Raw genomic sequence first — 19295 nt, forward strand, 5'->3', positions numbered from 1 at the left:
GAAAAGGGAGGGGGGTGAACCAAAGGACCAAAAGCATCTAAGTTTCAGAAATGCATCTGCAAATTCGACATCTTGTCACTCTCTGCAGTGTCCCTTTCTTGCTGAAAAGAACTGCATATGAAGGATCTGGCACTTGAATGGATCTTGGATGATTGTAACAGATTGGTGGTCTGTCCCATTGGCTCATTGTCACTCTCCTGAGTCTGACTGATGGGGTGAAAGAGGGTTTGCTTCCCTTCCTGGGCATGATGTGATACCATTGCCTGCTCATTCCAGAGTCCTGTGTTGTATCAATAGCCGTTTGCATACAGAGAAGGCAACCCAGTTACTTTTGAACTTTCTCTTGACCTTCAGTAATAAACTTACCTCTCAGTGTTAAAAGCAAAACAAAAAAAACAACAACAAAAAGAAACCAAGACCACTCATTAAAGTGGTTGATAGTCATTGTTTATATTAAAAGTGCCTTCTCCAGCTTTACATCTTGCAAGAATGTCAGTGTTGTATGTGGAATAACGTTTCTTGTCTGCTTTGGGCCTCCCCCTTTGACTGCTGGGGTCTGTGCTCTTTGCAGCCTGACCACCTTCTTCCCATGCATTTGGCTGTATGGAAATGGATGATGTTAGAAGGTGCCCCATTCCTGAAGAGATCCAAAGAGCTTGCTCTGTTAGCAGCCAGATGTTGTTATCTATCTTGTGTGTTCACCCAGATAGGCTAGTGGAACGCATGAATGGCTGGCTTCTGTTGGTTATTGTTTGTATTGGCTTATTGACCTGGTGTGCCTTTAATGTGATTAAAGGAAGGTTGCTGAGCTGATGATACCAGTGCAATGATGCTGAGCAGGATGCGCTTGCTTGGGTAGGCAGTGGCTGTACCTGTGCTAGAAGACTGTGTTCATCTCGAGCCAAACAATTTAATGAAATGGATGAGATAGTAAATAGAAATATCTTTTTAGAAAGGAGTCTGTAAAATCTGAATTACCATAGTTTGTCTGAACAGTAATGTCATAGATACCTACAGCTTGGTCTTGAGTTTCTTTTTGGTTTCTGCTCTGCTGGCTGTATTGTCAGTGAGGAATAGTGTGATGGAGAGAAGCAGTGTGTGCTGAAGAGGCTTTTGGGAGGCTGATTCCCTTCTGACCCTCTGCAGATCCTGTGCTGGCAGACTTGCAAGCTGAGGAAAGTGGTGCTGCGGTTCCATGAAATTCACTTTCTCTCTCTGTCTTTCAGTCAGGAAAAAGCAGTAGCTGGCTTGCTTGGGCTTGCACTGAGCTTTTGGGCCCTCCTCTTTCATCAGAGGAAAATGTCTTGGAATTTGGGAAAGGAATATTTGCTTTCTGCCTTTGATGACGTTTGGTCTTCTGCCATCCAGAGCTGTTATTCCCACTCCAATTTCCTTCATCTCAGAGGTCACTGATGACCCGTCCCTTGTCCGCAGCCCCTCTTGGGCACATCTGGCCGCACTGTTGAGTAATTACTTTCTCTCTCGTAGAGGAGGAGGTGGTGCTGTCTGAACATACGCCCTACTTACAGCAACATGATTAGAAGTTTTTCAGCTGCTTCCATGTGGTATGTGGATGTGTCTGGACAGGCAGGGTGAAGGGTTCTGCCAGCTTGCCACTAGTAAGGGAATTCCGTCTCTGCTCCACAGTTGGTGTTTCTCTTGCAGTGCCAGCTCCTTGCATCTTCCATGTGCTCCTGGGAGCATTTTAAATGAAACAAATGTATTATTTTGCCTTCTTTTTTTGTTTTGTTTTGTTTTGGTCTGCTGTTCTGCTCTTGCAGACAGCTTTGCTTATGACAGAGAAAGCAAGCAAAGGAGAGAGTGCATTTGTGTGCTTGGATGCAGCTTTGCCAGAGTGCTCATTTGTCTTTTATGCTGTTCTTTTGATCATAATCTCAATTATCTGGCCTTCAAAGAAAACTTTTTTTAAAACTTCAGTGGATTTTCAAGAGATCCATTTGTGATACAGTCTATTGGTCTTAAAACACCTACTCTGAACTAACACCAAAATGGAAGAAGATTGCTATGGAGAATTCCTTCAGTGCCCTCCTAGAAATGCTGTGGAGCAGGCAAGGAGCTCCAGCACAGGGATGATGGACTGAGGCCATTTTCTTCCCCTCCTGCCCTTCACCTTTTATTTTAACGTTTAAATGTGGAAATCTTACTCATTATCCCTAGATATCAAAGGGAAAATACAGCAAGCAATTAGATGTTGTTTGTTTGTTTTCTGAATTGTTTCAGATGATTTGAGCTCATTTAACTCTGGGAAAGCATTGGCTATCCCATTCCAAATCACATATATATATTTTTTCTAAGTCTGAACTCTTTTGCCGTTACTTTTATTTCTGGGTATACAAGGGCAGGTGAGTTGTCATCAGTGCAGCAGTGGCAGAATTGGAGAATCTGGAGCCATTCATTTCCCTTGGTCCACAGGACTGGCAATTGCTAAGTTTAAGGAAGTTCCATTTTATACAGGATGCAGAAGACTTTGTTTTATTTATGTGTGTTACTTCCCTAAATCATCCAGATATAGGATGAGATGAGAATGAAAGTTTTATGTTTATTTATTTTGCTGTGCAGAGAAGCAGTAGTTGAAACTTGTTGTGTTTAGGTAATAGCATGCTCATATTTGTGTTCTTGTTAGATCAACACAGCAAGTTGGGATTTCCTACAGCATGCTGCTGACAAAAGCCCATCAGTTTAAGGGGGAAAGCCAACAATTTTTGTTACTACTATTACTGACCTGTGCTATTGCTGCTTTTTTTTTTTTTCTTTGTTTGTTTGACAGGGTGGTATTCCTAAAGTGAATTTTAGGATTATAAAGCAGAAATAGTCAGGATTGAATGAACGTGTGTGTTTGAGCTTCTAGTGAATTAAGAGAATTGTTTTTTAGGAGCTTTGTGTCTGCAGATGTGTAGCCTGACTTCTCCTTCTTGTCTGTTGGATGGATCTTCACTTATCTTTCTGGATGCCAAGCTTGCCATCTCTGTTTTCTTTCTGCATCATTTATAATTACTTTGCTCACAATTTATCTGCTTTTTCAGTTTCTTCTTCTCATCTGCTCCTTTCTTTCCATCTCCTTTTGCAGAAAGAGGTATTTTTAATTTAGCTGGGAAGATTTATTGGGACACAGACTCTTCTGACGTGGAACACTTGGCTGACTGTAATTGGAAGAGATATTTAGGATGCCCGTACAGCCTTGAAAAGAAATAATTACTTTCCAAACATCCTTGATTCTCATTAGCTTAGACTCTGGTTTCATGATCATACTTCCAGAGAGCTGTTTAATTGGAAAACATCGGCTACAGAGCAACCCTTGACATCTAAATAGTGAGTCTTTAAAGCTGATGATCTTTCAGATGTGTACACTTATCAGCACGTTGCATCTTTTTATGTAAACCACTTTCCTGTGGGTTAGGAAGTGGGTAACATAGCAGCATCGGAAGCTTAGCGCTGAGATTTCTGACTTGCTTGTTCTTTAATGTTCTGGTATCTGTCCTGTAACTAAGTTTACACACTTGTAATTGTAAATTTGTGTAAAAAAGTACCAGCTTTGGAATGATGGAGTCCTGGAGCACGGCTGCACCTGGCTTACTAGGGATAGTGTCCTGCTGTGATAGGTGTGGGCTGGAGTTGCTTTTCTCTTTGAATGAATGAAGCGGGAGTCCTTGAAAGTGAGAAATGTTATCATTGTTTACCAGAGCTGTGGAAGGAGCGAGGGGACTGCTAATCATTTGGTGCAAGGGGCAGGCAGTGCTAGCAGGTTTTTAACCAAGAGTCTGAGTTGCTGCGGAAGCATTAGGGAAGTTAAGTGGCTTATTTAATTCTGAGCTGAGACATTAGGTATAAAACTGTGCTGCTTTGTAGCATGTTCACAATAAGGAATTTTAAGGGTTGGATTATTGCTCTCTGCAGCAATCCATTATACCAAGGAAAGCAAAGTTTTAAATGAACTGCAGATGGTTGTGGTGGTTGCTGATGAATTGCCATTGACGTGGCCACTGCCTCTGAAGTTGTAGCTAGCCAAGACACAGCTGTAGTGATCGCAATAGACTCTTGTGGCAGAGAGGTGGTATGCTTTTGCTGTAATGTCTGTTGCATGCAGGTAGGGATGTTCTGGGATCAGAATTTAAAGAAATGGAATTATTTTGGTAGTCATGCTTGACTTCAACTTGCAAGCTGTTGGGTTTCAGAAGGAGCTGCTAAGCCACCTCCTGGAAGGGGCAGTGACCATCTTTTTCAGTTCATGTTTTGGGTTCCTGCAGAAAGTCAGGCATGAGGTGTGAGTGCATCGCAGAGAACTCCTGTGGCTGGGAAGGAGCCCTTTCTGCTGTGAGCAGTGTGTGGGCTGGCAGGAGAGGGAAGGGAGCCCTTCCCTGAGCACTGAGCTGAAGCAAAATGAGGGCAGTTGAGCCAAACATACTGTCATAGTACAGCACAGTGACTCACCTCAAGTGAACAATTTTAAGTTGACACGTGTTTGGAGCTGCAGGAGAGGAAGATTTACAGGCATGACTTGTAGGAGGCAGCTGTATGTTTAAAGAGACTGTGGTTAGCTTCCATTTGCACTTGCTGAAATGACGAGGTGGATGTTGTGGGGAGGTGGAGATGGTGTGGCTGGAATTGGGGTGTTCTCAGCATGGTCTCAGTGCAGTGAGTATTTCAGCAGTCCTTTTTTCTTTCATGTCAGTTGTACTGTGTTCATGTCTCCTCTTGTAAGGTGAACTCAAGTAACATCTGTGTCATTTGCCTGAGGCCCCTTTGGAATTCAAGAATTGAGTGGAGAAGAGCAGGCCTTCATATAGTTTCCCATCTCTGAATATCTTGTGTGTACAGAGGCACTGGGGCTAGAAACTTCTCTGTTTCCCTTTGCTAGAGATGGGTCTGTTTTCATCTGTTTATTTATTCAGAAGCCATCAGTCCAAAGTGGCTTATGGGCAACACGTTAAGCGTCTCGCTTTCTTCCCTACTTCATCTGTGCTACCACTGGAACACAGATCATGGTATTTCCACCCCAAGGGGAACCACAGATTCCTGCCACCGCTGCTGGTAGTTGTCCTTGCTGAGCAAAGGCTGCTTCTTGGGGTTGTAGCAATGAGCAGGCAAGCAAATGGTTGAGCTGTACTTGCACCGTCAGAGAATTCTGCAATATTCAGAGCACTAACAGGACTTAAAATAGCCAGGACAACCATCTTGGCGTCACTGCTGTGGGTTTTCATTTTTTTTCTGAAGTGCCTTGGGGTCTCTGGATGGCTTTCAATGTCTGGCAGCAATGACATCTATTTTCATATCCAAAGAAATTCAAGAATATTGCTGCATCATGTCTTTGCTGACTCTGCAATGCAGCAGCGTTGGGCCGTGAGCCCAAATCACAGTGGGAAGATGTAAACCTCCTGACCCAGAGGTTGGAAGAACCAAAGGGACGAGACTAGAGCAGAGGAGAGGCAATTGGAGAAATGCAGATCTTTGCAAGAGGAGGTAAAGCTTCTGTTCTTGTGTTCAAGACCTGAATGAGAGGACTGTAATTAGGTTAGAGTTATCTGTATTGATTCAGTGCTGGCAAGCTGCAAGTCAACTGCTCTTTAATCAGCATGCAGTGGTCTGTTACACTTGAGTCAAACCTCCCTTTCCTTCTTTGTGCCATAGCACAGCACACAGGTATGTGCAATGCACAGCCATGTGGGGAAAAGCTCCTCTGCCCATCTTAAGCAATGTGAAGATCTTCTGTGGTTCTTTCATCTCTGTTTCTGTTAGAAATATATTGTGTCTTCTGCAGTAGGTATCTGCAAAATATCCAACTACAGGCGTTAGTACTTGAGGTTTCTTGGTCTCCAGTGTTCCAGAAGCCTCCGAATTCATGAAGTTCTGCGGTGACAGCAGAGCTCTTGATTCCTGCAGCTTGGCCTTTCGTGCAGCTTCCTGCAGCACGGATGTGTCATTTAAGAGCAGGGCTGGAGAGGCCAGGTGGTAAATTCTTGTGGCTTGGCAGTGGTAACAGGACATGTTTTTAGGGAAAATAAGACGTTTTTTAGTGAGGAGTAAGGTAGGAATTAATGTTTTGTGTTCAAGAAAGCTAAAAAGTAGCATTTGGAACTAGAGGCTCTTGTCTATAGTAGCGTTTAACATGTGGCAGTTCACTTACTTGCACTGTGGGCTGAAAGGATGTTTTTTGTTGCTAATTTGTTTCGCGATGAGGATAGGGGCGGACATTGTATAAGCTCTCAGGCAGCAGTGATTATGCAACTGTCGCTGTTGTTGTGGAGCCCAAGTCCTTCCCAGTCCCTGGGCACCAGCTGCTGCTTGCTGCTTGGTGTTTTTAAAATCATCTTCTCCCTCTTACCCCCAACCCCTCCAGCCTGTTTCTCTTGCATACTTATTTTCTTTCTCATGCTGTTGTTTCCTACTCTCCCCAGTGTCTGTCAGTGTCCCATTTGTTTTTTTTCTTCAGTTCAGTGTGCTGCAAAATAAAGCTGCCCTTGTGTATCATTTAAAATGCAAAATGGATAGAGAAAGGTTAGTTTTTCATGAGAATTGCTTTGTACTTTATAGATGTCATTAGAAAGAAAACAAAAAACAAAGCCAGACATTTGCTTAGATCCGAATGAAATTTTGCTACAAATGGCCTTTGCCTAAGCTAAGGTCAAAAGTTATGATTTCCTGTTCTCACGATATTAGAATAAAGTAAATATCTGGTGTTTTTTCATCCTTCAGAGGATGGGCCTGGGATACGTTTCTTTCTACTCTTCTTCCCACTACTCCCCTCCATGTGCACACGCACTTTGGATCCCTAAATAACATACAGCTCTCCCATGTATAAAATGAGTCAGTTGTAAATCTTTTCCAGCCGAGTGATCGCGCTGCAGTAATAATGGCAATAGAATAATCACATACAATAATACAATGAGTGCTTTGTAAAACTACTATAAATCTTGCCTTATTTGCACTTCATTTTCAGGTGTCATGCTATCTCTGAGGTTGTGTGTAGTTTCAGTGACCCCAGGTGGGTCATTCTGATCTGTTTAGGCTTTCAGATATGTGTGTGGCACAGGACGGTGGGACAGGAGCCCTTGGGAACCTGTCTTGCAGGTTTTTGCTTACAGATAAACTGAGCATACTCTGTGTGGTCCCAATAGATGAGAAGAGGTGGTTGATCTGTGATAGCATGTTGGTTACTGAATATCTTGGGTTTCCATACCAAATGTGATCTGTATCAGTCATAAATAGGCTCTAGCAATTAATGTCCAATGCCAGGAAGCAATTTGGGCATCAAACGTTTAAAATCTGTATTGAGTCAGTAAGCGTTATGCTAAAGAAGCAATGCAAAAGATGCATTTTCTTGCTTAGTGTCTGCACTGGCGGCTGAAAGTTTGGGTAGAGGTCTGTGCAAGTGCTGTCTATCATAGCAAACTGTCCCCTTGGTGTGAGCTGGTTTTGTTGGAGTTGCTTTTGTGGAAGCGTGCTTCAGTCTGCTTTATACTGTATATGCAGAAGGTGTTCTCTTTTGTAGCTGAAAGAGTGAATGTGTGACGTGTATTCCAGTCTCTTCTGTTCATACCTCTACTCCCCAGATTTTTTCATGGGAGGAACATTCATTTCTGGTTTCTAACCTCACTCTGCTGTGCATATTCAATCAATTTCTGGTGATCACACTTGTCACTAATGCATTGCTTCTGTAGCTGCTGAAGACCATTGAAGCTCAGACCTCGGCCCCACAGTTCTGGCACTATAAGTGCAGTTGTTTTTTATTTATTTAATTAATGCAGCAACGGAAGGAATTTGGAAATCAATTTCTAACTGACTAGCTAGCACCTACAGACCTGCCACAAAGCACTTTGGATAATGTGTTGGCACCCTGAACAGAGCATATTTGTGTCAAATGTCTTTGCACGGTACTTCCAGCTCGCCAAAACAAATGCCTGAAGCACAGTGCAGTGGAAGCTGGCACGCATGAGTTTGGTTTTGAGATGTGTGTCAAATCCATTTTTATCTCAAAATCTGCTTAGTTGAGGATCTTGCCTCAGAGCTTCACCAAAATCCATACTAATGGCTATTCCTTAAGAACCTGAAGTTAAGCATCTTGCTAGGAGTCTCTCTCTGCCTTGTTCACTGCAAGAGAGAAGATGATTATTTGAATCAGGATGTTCTTAAGAGATTCTGTTTTGCCTCCCGATGCCTGTCTTGACATGTGGTCCTTGGGGTTGGCTTGTTTGGTGATAGGAGGTAATACCCCCCCAAGAAAGTTTTAATCACTTTCTAGCAGTTTTGATAAGTAAAGCAAAATATACATAACTTCGGGAGTACAACTCTTTGGTCGTGGTGGCACATTAATTGGGATCTAATAAAGAATAATAACTTGAAAGGCTCTTTTTCTTTAGTAGGTTCCAAAGTAGTCAGCAGTTGAGCTAGAAATTAAGCAATTTAGGAGGAAGTGGTTTCTTGGCTGCTTTAGAGAGTGGTTGGTTTTTTTCTTTCTTTAAATCTGGTGGTTTCTTTTCCAAGCTGCTGTTGTCTACATCTCCTTCTTGACTCAGTGCACTCTTGAGTTGGTTACTGGAGGTTTTATTTTTTGTCACAGACAATGGAAAAGGACATTTCTACATGAGTTTCAAGTTACAGATAGGGGTTAGCTTGTGGAGCTGTGAGCGTGGTGCTGGATACGAGGAGCAGGATACTTTATGGTCAGTACAGCTCTTGGCAGCATCACAGACTGAGCTGTGAATTCTCCTCTGTGGATTGCTGCTGGAAAACTTACAAAAAACATATCCATAAATCCATAAAATGACCATCTTCTTAAAAACTACTTCAAACTCCTATCCATTGCACCTTCACTCTGTAAATCTACCCTGTATTAACATTAAATCTAACCTGTTACCGTTAAGTAGACATGAAAATAATTTCTATCAGAGTGGTATTTGTTCACGCTGTTTAAAACTGCTTTCTGTTTCATATTTGATCAGGAACAAAACCAAAGATCATCTAGTTTCAACCTCCTGCTATGTGCAGGGTTACCAACCAGCAGACCAGGCTGCCCAGAGCCACATTCAGCCTGGCCTTGAATGCTTCCAGAGGTGGGGCATCCACAACCTCCTTGGGCAACCTGTTCCAGTGCCTCACCACCCTCTGAGTGAAAAACTTCTTCCTACATACAAGCTCTATTACTTCTGTGGTGTTTCTTGAGTTCTGATGAAATCTATCTCATCTTGCAAATGTGGCTATTCTGTTAATTTGTGGTGTTGGCAGTTTGTTTCCGTATCATGAACTGAAAGAGTTGTGATGGTGCTTTTCAGAGCAATTCCTTCAAAATAGCACTGCCCATGGTTGGCTTTATTAACGCTAATTTTAATGGCGCGGGCAGCAGGCCAAGTGTGCCATTTCTGTACAGCATCTGTTGGAAGCTGCAGGCATCGCACCATGATGAGCCTGTGCCTGAATGGCAGTAATCCATCCAACCTAACCCAGTGCTCCTGCGGTTGGCATTTGTGCACTGACATTCTGTTTCTGTTGTACTTTCTTTCCCCTGAAAAACATATCAGAACACAAATAAGCAAGAGTTTAAATAGCTTTAACAGGCAGGATTTATATCTTGACAGCTTTTATCTTTTTTTTCATGTTCAGTTATTTCTTAGGCAGTAGAATTATAATGAGATGTTAGATATTAGGTCCTTTTTTCCCCCTTTATGGATATAAAGGCAGTATATGGGCAGATATGGGCAGTAAGGAACCAGATGAAGTTTAACAAAAGCAAGTGTAGAGTCTTGCACCTAGGGAGGAATAATTCCATGCACCGGTACAGGTTGGGGGATGACCTGCTGGAGAGGAGCTCTGTGGAGAGGGACCTGGGTGTCCTGGTGGACGACAGGTTGGCCATGAGCCAGCAGTGTGCCCTTGTGGCCAAAAAGGCCAATGGCATTCTGGGGTGCATTAAAAGGAGCGTGGCCAGCAGGTCGAGGGAGGTGATCCTCCCCCTCTACTCTGCCCTGGTAAGGCCTCATCTGGAGTACTGTGTCCAGTTCTGGGCTCCCCAGTACAAAAAAGACAGGGATCTCTTGGAAAGAGTCCAGCGGAGAGCCACAAAGATGGTGAAGGGCCTGGAGCATCTCCCCTATGAGGAAAGGCTAAGTGAGCTGGGTCTGTTTAGCCTTGAGAAGAGAAGACTGAGAGGGGACCTGATCCAGGTCTATAAATATCTAAGGTGTGGGGGGCAAAGTGGCGAGGCCAGACTCTTTTCAGCAGTGTGCAGAGACAGGACAAGGGGAAATGGCCAGAAGCTGGAGCATAGGAAGTTCCGCACCAATGTGCGCAAGAACTTCTTTACGGTGAGGTGACGGAGCACTGGAACAGGCTGCCCAGGGAGGTTGTGGAGTCTCCTTCTCTGGAGATATTCAAGACCCGCCTGGACGCCTACCTGTGCGACCTGGTGTAGGGATCCTGCTTTGGCAGGGGGGTTGGACTCGATGATCTCTGGAGGTCCCTTCCAACCCCTACGATTCTGTGATTCTGTGATTCTGTGATATATTTTTTTTATTGCTTTGGTTTTGCCAAAAATCACGTCAGCCATTACTATGAATTTTAAAAATTATTATTTATGAGTTTTAACTTTACAATAGGAGAAATGACTGTGACCAACTTGGATTCAATTTAGTGGACTTGTAGGGCTTTTGTATTGTTATGTTTCAGAGGAGTAGTAGTAGAGAATGAAATTGTAGAAGAGCAGTGATGAGGCTGTCATAAAGGAGGAACAGATCCTTCAAAATACATCTTGAGGAAGTTGAGTAAGAGCACGCCGAGGGGAAGGAGGGTTCAGGCTGTACCATGGGTCAGCTGCTGCATCCTCCTCCCTGTGAGTCACCCTCCCCGCCTTCCATCAGCAAATGGAAACAAAAAAAATAGAAGAAAAGGAAAAAAAAAAAAGGCAAAGAGGATCCCTCATGCCTTCTCACAGTAAGCACAGCACAGCTGCAGATCCACACTTGGAATTTGCACATTCGCAAACCCACTAACTACAAACTCTTGGAAATAATTGCTGATTAAGGTGTGATCCTGTGCCTGTGCTAACAGGGAGAACTGGATGACGTGGAAAGTAAGTTAAAATTTTGATCTGTTGGTGTTTCTCTCTTAACGTTTCTCTTTGTGACTGAGCACATGGACCACTGTAGTAGTGAGGTTACTGCATGTGTGAAGAGAGATCACAACTCCGCATTGGAAAATGATGTTTCCTTGGTTTAGATCATTCCATCTTGTTATTTTTTTTTTCCCATGTCTGTCAAAATTTGCCCATTCTGTAATGATTTGGGTCTGAAGCTTACTTCCCGCTGGATCTTTGTTGTGGCCTTGTGCTTTGAGGCAAGGTTCTCATTCACTCATGTTCTTTACACAGTGCATGTCTGAACTCTCAGCAGAATGGGTTTCCTTGGTGCAGGATACGTGCTTTGACAGAAATGGAACTTTGGGAACTAAATGTGAACTGCATGCTTCTCTTCTGTGCTTTTTAGGACTTCTAGGCAATGTATGAAGCTACATAGTGAAGTAGAGAATAAAAATGGGTGTTATTTTCTGATCTGACTGTGATCCACACTAATTATGGTCAGAAATGTGCCTAGTGAGATGGCTTTGGCCAGAAACCTCTCTCATCTGCTATCTCAGAGGAGAGGAGAAAGCAGTGAATGAAATGATGAACAGAGGAGTTGTCAGGGGAGACATGGAGGAAAGTTGGGTTGAATTTTGAATGTGAATTTAACAGCATGAGGTCTGCTGTGTGAAGGCTCTTTTAGAGAAGCACAAAGTTAAAATTTAGTTACAGTGCTTGAGCAAATGAAAGCCCATCATCTGATCATTCCTTTGAACTGTTCCTGTTGCAAAATGAAGCCTTTCTCAGAAGCTTGGGCTGCTGAGTTAAAACTGCAGAGCACTACTTTGAGAAAAATGAGGAAGGAGCACACCAGCAGAAGTGCTGTGCATAACTTTTGGAGCGACTGCGTGCATATCCTTCTTGTATTTATTTTAGAGCTGGATGTGTGGTCCTTTTTGTTCTCTTTCGTTAGAGGAGAAATAAATTTCCTCAGTCTGAGTGCCACTGCTGAGCAGCATGGGCTGTGGAATTCCTCTTTTCAGATTTGAGATCTCCCAATGGGACAGCGGTCTTTCACTTTAAGTGCTCCTCTCTGATTTTGCACTGCAGGCCCAGAAGGTTACTGGGACATTTAGTGCTGTTTATTTTGTAGGTGGGTGCTGGGAAACTGAAGCCTCTTGTCGCTGCACCATTGAAGATTTCTGATGTACTTTATGATGAAACAAAGAAGCGAGGCTTTATTTTTAGGATCTGTGTATACCGTCACCCTCAACTTGCTCAGTTGCTGCCATTTCCACTCTGAATAGTGAACAGCACTGAACAGTACACAGCAAAAAGAGGTACAGCCTTCCCTGAACAGCGACATTTTATTTAGAGGGGAAGCCATCTCTTGCAAGACATGCCCTTAAAGCCTAAGGTTGCTGACCAGGAAGGCTGTTGTTCAGACCAGAAGTAGTGAGCTCATGAAATCAAAGCTGTCCTGCAAGCAATTCATTCCCAGCCCCAGAGAACACATGGATGAGAGCTGTGCAGCCCAGTAGTGGTGTGAGCAGTGTGCTGAGCCCAGAGCAGGAGCACTGATGGGAGCTGCGTGTGGCCTGGCTGGCCCTTCATCCATACTGCTCCTTCCTCAGCACTAATTCCTTGCGTGATTGTCCTCAGGGAGAACGTTACTCCTTTACAAGCAGTTGTAGCCTCTGTTGTTTCAGGTTATGCCTACTGTCTCATTTTCCCACTGTGCACTGGTTGTTGTGAAGAGCCTGGCTTCATCTTTGTTCTGCCGATAGCCTGTGGCTTTTTAATATAGGTCAGCCCTCAGTCCCTGTTAGGAGATTATATTTTTGTGATTAATTAAAGGGTAAATAACAACTAATATGAGCTTCAAATTAGCAGCTGGGGTAGTGTACTGATATATCGATTGCATTATGTAATACAGCACCACTGAGTTGGGCTGTATTGAGCAAACTGGCACGTTGACTCTAATTAAGAGGGAAAAATCTTTACTTACTTTATATTTATTTGGAACAACTTGAACACTTCTTACTGAAACAAAGAAATAGCATCCTGCTGTGACCCCAAGACGTAAAATAGCACCTAAAACTGTTTTGCAACTCTTCAAAATATCATTGAAGCTGCCAGAGCTTCTGTCCTCAGGGAGACAGCTGACCTCCCAGGTCTTAGAAATTTAGGTAATCAGGGCTTGCCTCTGTATCCAAAGGTTTTATATATGTATTTATTTCTGTGGAGAGCTAAAGGATTAGCAAAGCATTAACTCTCTGAAATGAACAGAATCCCTCTCTGTTTTACTGGATTCTGATTTGATGAAGCAAAATGTTATGTTTATTCAGGAAGATTTTTTTTTATTATTCTTTCAAACACAAAATTAAAGGTTCTTTAAGTAACAGAGTTGTTGTTAGAATGTATATTTGATTGATTTAATTTATGTCTTCTCTGTTGGTATTTGATCAACTTCAGGTATGTACATCAGTGCCAACCTTGATTTCAGTTGGGATGACCACTGTAGAAAGCTTGCCTGTCTGGTCTCTTAGGTGCATCTCTTGCACAGGGATGAGAGGCACTTGACGAGGTAAATAACACCTACAACAAAAATTTCCAGCTACACTGTGATAGCAGCCAAGCACCAGAGCCTGTTTCTCAGAGATTTCCATCCTTGGAGATGCTTGGAGTTCAGTGTGGCTCCAAGCAACCTGATCTGAGCTGACCCTGTGCCAAAACAAGGTTGGAGCATTTCACCTTCAATGGATGCCTTCCAACCTGTGTTGTTCTGTACTTAAATACAAAGAGTAGCCAGCATTTCCATGATAGGAGTCAGTGCTGTAATAAGACCTAATTACTGAATTTGAAAACCTCTACTTAAAAGCTTAATGCTTGCTTTCAAGCACTGTAATTAATTTAAGTTCAGTGCTGCAAGTGATGTGCAAGTCAGTTTAATGTATCTATATAGAGAGCATCTTGAGGTGAATTTCTTAATCCTGACAGATTCTGATTTCTCTGTTCAAGAAGCACATTTTTTGCTCATAAGAGCAGAAGGCAGCCCGAGTGATAGTGGATTAATGTCTCCTTGGCAGGGAGTTTTGTAAGTTAGGGATTGAATGCAGTACGTGAGAATATTCTGAAGACAACTTGAAATGAATTTTCCTAATTTATTTAAATGTACAAGTTTTTGATGGTTCATTTTGAGAGGGAATTAGCATTTATTTCCATTTGGAGCATCAGCTTATAGAAGTGTAGATGTTATCAAAGCTTGCAAATTTAATTAGGAAGTAATTAAAGAGCAAAATAACATTGAGTGAACGCTAAAATTTTCTTATTCCTTTTTCCAGTGTAATTTTGGCCTTGGCTTAATGTAAATGCTCAACTGATGGAGCATTTCTTCTTCCTTCCAGTGGCATAGAGATCAGGGGTTGCATTACATCTTTGTGACTCTTTCAATGACTGCATCAGCACTGAGGCAAGACCTAGGCTGTCCCATAGAACTTGCCTAAACTGAATAAGACCTGCTTTGTTTCCTTGACTTCCATGTTCCTTTTTAAAAGTCTGAGTTGATGGTGTTTAACTATCATTGCTCGTGAAGCCTACTCTGCTAAAGTGTGGAGATTCTGTGTTGTTCTGCCTCTGCATATGGGCTGCTTCTGGAGGAAACATGTATGCAGCTCTGTAAGGTTGGGGCTTCTTCTGTTTTACCTCATCAACACCTTGCATTTATCTTCTCCATGCTTTACAGTGTTGAGATGAGTCAGGCTGAAGTAAAACCTGTGCAAGATTGGGATTTTTCTGGAATACATGAGAATTGCTTGAAAGGCATAGGAAGATGAGGGGCCTATCTGGAGAATGCAGCATTGTTTGAGGAGGGCTTGGCTGTTTTGTGTTTGGTTTTTTTTGGTCACTCATGAGTGAGTTCAGTGACAGGGAGCAATTCTTAGCAGTTGTATCTGGGAAGCTGGCTGTAATACTTGGTCATTATGACCCTCTTTTGTTGTCATCCTTCCTTCTGCAGTTGAATTTGGAAGTGTTTTGAGATTTGCTGCTGGATTTGGAATAGTTTGCTTCCCACCTCCCTACCCCCCTTCCCCAAATACTGTTAATTGTAGGGAATACCAGCTGAGGCATTTGCATTATCTTTAGTTCAGTTATAACTGGCATCAGGCAGTATATCTGTCACTGTGTGTGAAAAGCAGAGGCTTAACATGGTTACAGTGCTTATCAGTGCTTACGTATATGTTTGGAGCTTGGAGAGAGCATGGAATTGTGCATCAGAGCAGAATGTTGTGCCTCAAATCATGCTTTGTCACACAGTCATATGGCAGAGATGTCTGTGATTGAGATCACAGCATGCAAGATCCCCTCCTCTATGCTGGTAACATTGTGTTTCAGGCAGTGGTGGTGGTTGGCTGTGGGGTGTGTGGGATGTTCCCTGCCCTATCTGGTACAATTCTTCTCATATTCCCTGCTTTCTGAGCTTCATTACTACAGCTCTTGGGAAGAGGGTCAACACTGAGTTATGGAGTGCCATGTTCTGTCTAAGTTAAGAAGATGGATGAAGTAATATTTGGTAAGAAACGTTTAAGAGACTATGATGATAAATGCCAGTATGCTCCTCTGTGTCATTTTTGGTGTTTTCTGCTGTAAACTTCTAGGCTCTGTCTATGAGAAGGTGAAATGTGTGCAGGGATGCATTTTCCTCCTTCATCTTCCCAGTTCATGAGGTCAATGGAGCCTGTTTGGCAGCATGACTGGAATGCAATTCATGAGAATTCAGACACTGGCTCCTACTGGCAAGGTGTGGTCCTGACCTCCTGAGCCTGGCCTGTCCAAGTAGTGTGCTCTACATTCATGTCCCTTGTACTGCCCATGGTCTGGAACGTGTTCTAGGTGTGTGTCACTGCTGGAACAGGCAGAAATTGGACCTGCATTGCATGTAATGCTGCAGTGCCTTTGTTTTCAGTTAGAAGCAGTATTTTAATCTCAATTACATAGGCTACCAGCACTCGAATGCTGTATTTAATTTCCAGCAGCTCAGGCTTCAGTATCAGGACGAGAGGGAATGGCCTCAAGTAGCACCAGGGGAGATTCAGGTTGGATGTTAGGAAATGCTTCTTCTCTAGAGAGTGGTTGGGTGAAGAATGGGCTGCCCAGGGAGGTGGTGGAGTCACCGACCCTGGAGGTGTTTAGGAAACGTTCAGATGTTGTACTGAGGGATGTGGTTTAGTGGGGAATCTTGGTGATAGGTGGATGATTGGACTGGGTGATCTTGGAGGTCTTTTCCAACTTTGGAGATTCTATGATCAGTGCTTTTCTCTTCTTGCACTGACACGTTTTGGTTTTCTGTAGTAAGACATTTCTCTGGCATAACACGCATATGGCTTTTTGTAACTCGGCAGAACGTGCCAGTGCATAGTGAAAAGGCTGCTGAGGTCTGAATAGGTTTCTGTTGAACACCTGTGGTATGTAACAAAATACGTGATGCTTTTTTAGGGCTCTCATTTTTATATGGTGATGGCACCAATACAGTATGTCACAACTTGGTAAACATCCTTTGTCTGCTGAGTGGTGAAGTGAGGGCGATATAGCTGAACTGGATAGTGCTTGTGCTTCTTTTATGGATTTCAGAAGCGAGAGGGGGGAAAATGAGTGGATTTTATGGCAGTTCTTGCTCTGTTTGCTTCTTCCTAAGAACAGAGTGATTTGAGATCCAGCATTCTTTGTGGGGTGTCTGGTGAGGGAAGCAGCAAGTTGTGTTGGTTTTTGGAGTTTCATAAGTGAGTGTCTAGCAAGTAGGGAAATACGTAAAATTAGGGACAGAATGGAAATCTGTGCTTGGGAGGTCACTGCAGCGCTGCCAATGTTCTGTGTCAAAACAAGCAAAGTACTGAAATGGACAGGGAGGAAGAAGTAGTGACAGCTCATAGGCACTATCCAAGCCAGAAATCACTTCTGCATCGTTGGATGTGAATTTATACTTATCGCTACCAGTTCTAAAGAAAAATGTTTGGAAATGCTGTAGTCAAAGTTCAATTGGCCTTTGGTTTTTTTTTTTGTTTGTTTTTAAAGTAACAAAAAGTGCTTTGAATTTAATATGTACTGACCAATGCATTGTGTGATTTAAATAACACCAGAAGAAAAATTGTATTCATCTGCTGGAAAAACATTTTTGATGGGAGAAGGAATAACTGTTCATAATTATTCAAAAAATGTAAGTAAGCTCTTCAAGGAGTGCCTGTCAACCTGAACTCTTCCGAAAATTACTGCAAAGTGTCAGTTAGGGTTTTATCAGTCCTGTTGAAGCTGACCACCCCGATTCTATGCTTTGGGAAGGTGATTGGAAATGATACGTTGTCACTCCTTGAACTCAAAGGTCACACTACAGCGCAGCAGGAGCTTTGTGCAGGGCTTGCATGGGAGCAGAGGTGTTTCAGACACTGAAACTTTTTTTTCCTGAACGACTCCTGGTTTCTGGAAAACAGTAGATGTGCTCACTGCTCACCAGTGTCAGTGGTGGGCCATGAAAATAAAGTCAGGAGATACGATGTTGGATTCTCCATGGTGCTGGCACCTGCTGAGCCATGCCCTGCATGTGCATGCATAGGTGAGGATGTGCTCTGGTGGGTGAGGGATCACTGAGGTAGTGTTGTGCTCAGCAGGCGGAAACTTGGTGATATCCTGTAATAGTGTTGCATGTCATTTCCTTTTTCAGGACATAATTCCTACTTACATGTTTCCAAAATGATTATGAGAAGGCTTCTATTGTTGAATGGCCAGTTTGAGTCTTTGTGTGCTCCTCTTCAGTATTGGGTGTCAGAGCTCTATGGGCCATCTGAGGTTCCCAAGGAGAGAGCTGTCAGCAGTAAGTGAAGTGCCACGTCTCTGCTCCTTGTATACCTGGATCAGTGCAGCCCTATTCAGCATTGCCTTGCTTCTCTGCTTGGCACTCTGTCAGTGGCTGAGGCTGCCACGGAAGGTCCATATGTAGAATGGCTGCAGAATCCCTTAGGTACCTGCTGTTAGACCAGGAGAACTTTGTTGTGCCTGCAAGGAACAGGAGTAGATGGATAGGGCTGTTTGCTGTGTGCCCAAATGATCCTTTAAGATGGATGAATGTGAGTCTGGATTGTTGGGAGAACACAGATCTTTGCCTCAACAATGAAGAGGAAGGGTTTTGTTTTCTGCACTTGCTGTACCATTGCATTTCCCTGAGGTGTTGATCCTTTACAGAGGAGACATGGGAGGAACCAAGGAAGCAGGCCAGGCCAGGCAATGCCGTGAAGACTGGTCGGAAGTGGTTCTGCATTCTCAGGATGTGTGGCACTGTTTTTGTCCATGTCTGGCATGCTGGGAAAACAGTGCTGCTGTCTGTCCCTGCTCTCTGTGTGCTCGGATATGTGTGGGTCTGCCACCTTGCTTCCCTGGAGGAGGAAAATGGAGAAGCCGATAGAGCCTGAGCTTTGCTGGCTGCTCACAGAGCATTGCTGTTGTGGTCAGGATGCTGAAAACTGAGCTGTAGTGTTGCTTGATTTAGTTACACTTCTGATGATGTCAAACTTCTGGCATACTCAAAATTCAGATTTTTCTGAGCTGCCTTCTTCCTTTTGTCTGCTTGTTGTTGTGGAATAAACAGGGCGTGCCATTGGCTTTGCAGCGACTGTTGGTGATTCTGCTGATGACAAGAGAGAATTTGAGTTTGACCGATGCTAAAGATTAGTTGACATAATTAAAGTGGGAGTGGTTTATTTTTGGCACTGAGAGAGCTGTTCAGCTCCTGTGAGATGTGTTCACACAGCCCCTCCTGTCCCCTGTGCCTTTTGGTTTTGAGACTGTGGATCAGAGCTGTCCCATTCTGTGACCAAGTATTTCTTAGGTCAGTGTGGCCCTGATGCACTTCTAATACAGAAGTAGGGCAGTGTAAGGGATCGAGACTTACGGAGACAAGGTGCTCCATGCATGCTGTGGAAAGTGTTCATAGAACAGGCAGTTTGGTGTGTGCAGACCCTAATCAGTGCTCCCACAGGATTTCTAACTATTTTTTATTTCACACTAAGTAATGCCTGCGGAAGGGGGGTCAGAAGCTGTCTATGTGGTTTCACTTCCTAACACGACGATTTGTTGTTTTATTTTTTGATGGAAGCTGGAGGAACTGCTGATGCTGCACTCTGATTTCTGCTCAAGCAAGCTCACAGTGTTTGGATGCTTGCAGTGCAACAGCTGGTCA

The 19295-nt window shown here is 43.3% G+C and overlaps 1 protein-coding gene across 11 annotated transcripts in view; it reads left to right on the plus strand.

The window, feature by feature from the left end:
* WDFY3 (WD repeat and FYVE domain containing 3) overlaps positions 1–19295 on the plus strand; it is a 141099-nt gene that overhangs the window by 10025 nt on the left and 111779 nt on the right. Inside the window, exon 1 of one of the 11 annotated variants that reach the window (XM_090139034.1) lies at positions 10592–11080. The exons of the other annotated variants lie outside the window; for them this stretch is intronic. The gene's annotated coding sequence lies outside the window, so the exon portion shown is untranslated. Of the gene's footprint in view, positions 1–10591; positions 11081–19295 lie in introns of those variants that run through there. 11 annotated transcript variants of the gene reach the window in all.

Source organism: Phasianus colchicus, chromosome 4 (genome assembly GCF_987193195.1).
Source record: "Phasianus colchicus chromosome 4, bPhaCol1.hap1.1, whole genome shotgun sequence".
Lineage (NCBI taxonomy): Eukaryota > Metazoa > Chordata > Aves > Galliformes > Phasianidae > Phasianus > Phasianus colchicus.